General features: G+C 36.1%; 1 non-coding gene across 1 annotated transcript; it reads left to right on the forward strand.

Moving 5' to 3' along the window:
- The first annotated feature begins 220 nt into the window (after window positions 1-220).
- LOC133798805 (small nucleolar RNA R71) lies at window positions 221-327 on the forward strand. Its single transcript, XR_009876023.1, has one exon. It is a non-coding gene; the product is annotated as a small nucleolar RNA R71 (small nucleolar RNA).
- Window positions 328-2208: the final 1881 nt, after the last annotated feature.

Here is a 2208-nt window from a genome sequence, read left to right on the forward strand (position 1 = left end):
AGAAGTGATGGCAACTACATCATGAATACCAACCACCTTTCTACCTATAGACAATCTAGAAGTGGGCCACTGATAGTTGTTGTTGGATATTCTCTCAAGGATTTCATATGCCTCATTATAGGACTTAGCAAGAAAAGCCTCGTTCGCTGAAGCATCAACCACCATTCTAGAATGAGCATTGAGACCATTATAGAATGTCTCCATCTAGATGCAATGTGGAATGCCATGGTGAGGGCATTTGCGCAACAACGCCTTAAACCGCTCCCATGCCTCATATAAAGATTCTTCATCAAGTTTCTAAAGTGAAGTAACCTCATTGCGGAGCTTGGCATTTTTAGTAGGAGGAAAATACTTCATCAAAAACCACTCAGCCAACTCTTTCCAAGTAGTCACGGAATCAGATGGCAAAGAGTTCAACCAAGCTCTAGCTCTGTCCTCTCAAGGAGTATGGGAACAACTTTAGTCTCAGGGCATCCTCTGTAACTCTGAGCAGCTTGAAAGAGCCACTCACTTCAATGAACAAGCGAAGATGAAGGTGAGGATCCTCTGTTGGCATCCCACTCAACTTGCCCACAGTTTGAAGCATCTGGAACATGACTGGCTTTAATTCAAATTGTGCGGCCTGAATTTTTGGTCTAACGATGCCCAGATTGAGCTAAGTGAAGAGGGGGAGAGCATATTGCTTTATAGCACAATCTCTGTCATCAACCACAATAAATGCATTTGCCCATTATTGGCAGCTACTCCCCCTTGAGCTACTCCTTCTTGAGCAGCTCCTGCTAGATTTTGTCGCCCTTTGAGAGGCTCCCTGTTGAGCCCCTTGCTCAGCAACCATCACTACTACTTCCCTTTTTTATTTTTGTATCTTCCGCCTTCTTCTAAATGTACACTTGATTTCTGGATCAATGGGAAGTAGTTCAGGGTCTTGATTCTCGTTCATACACTATGTAAACCTAAATTTTTCACGAGAATCACCCACGTTAGCACAAAAGAAATTTTAAACAAAATTGCAAGATAATTAACTTTGCAATGATTGACTTTAAGCAATCCCCGGCAACGTCACCAAAAAACCTTGTTGCGAATTTTCCTTAGTGTGTGCAAGTGTACACAATCGTCAAACAAGTAATATAATGAAAGTAGTTTTTATCGTCTCCTCAAGGATTGTCAAACAAATATTGTAAAAATCAACACCAAACAATTTGGGGTACAAATAATTTTTGATGATTTAATTAATTGAACTTAAAATACTAAATAAGATAATTAAAATAAGCCTTTAACACTTAAGCTAGGAATTGACAAATTGTGAACTTAGGTGAGAAACAAGCAAGTTTTAATTCCGGAAGGGTTAGAATTAGTGGAAATGCTTGATTAATGCATGTTGATAATTTTGTTATTGATTAGTGGATAACTTAGGGATATTATATTCACCTTGCAAACTTGAAGGATTGATGTTTGAAATTATGTTCTTGAAATTAAATTTAGCATGGGAGTATGTTAATTTAATTGATGGAACTTTAACATGAGCATTTGGAAAAATGGCATGTGCATTAAATTGGAAATCCTAGTTACAAGAGAACTTTACTATGAATGTTGTTCCAACTATCAAATCCCCTTAATTTGTAGTTTTTCCCCTAATGTTAGAACAAAGTTCATAGTAAAGTTCTCTTGTAACTAGGATTTCCAATTTAATGCACATGCCATTTTTCCAAATGCTCATGTTAAAGTTCCATCAAGTAAATTCAGATACTCCTATGCCAAATGTAATTTCAAACATCAATCCTTCTAGTTTGCAAGGTGAATAAAATATCCCTAAGTTATCCACTAATCAATAACAAAATTATTAACATGCATCAATCAAGCATTTCCACTAATTCTAACCCTTCCGGAATAAAAACTTGCTTGTTTCTCACCTAAGTTGATCATTCTCAAGCAAGAGTTTGCACAATAAATATTGCTCAAATGAACAAGAGAAAAATTGCATAAAACAATCAACACTTTGGGGTTGATTACAAATTAGGGTTCATCAATATTCTTAACACAAACAAATTAGCTCACGATCAAAATACCCAAATCACCACAATATATATTCAACATTATCTCAAGAGTTCAAGATGAGAAAAATAAAATTATAAGATAAGAGAGTTTAGAAAGACAAGCCAAAATGATAGAAATCTTCTATTCTTTGTCCTCTAACTCTTCTTCTTCTTC

Source organism: Humulus lupulus, chromosome 8 (genome assembly GCF_963169125.1).
Source record: "Humulus lupulus chromosome 8, drHumLupu1.1, whole genome shotgun sequence".
NCBI classification, from domain to species: domain Eukaryota; kingdom Viridiplantae; phylum Streptophyta; class Magnoliopsida; order Rosales; family Cannabaceae; genus Humulus; species Humulus lupulus.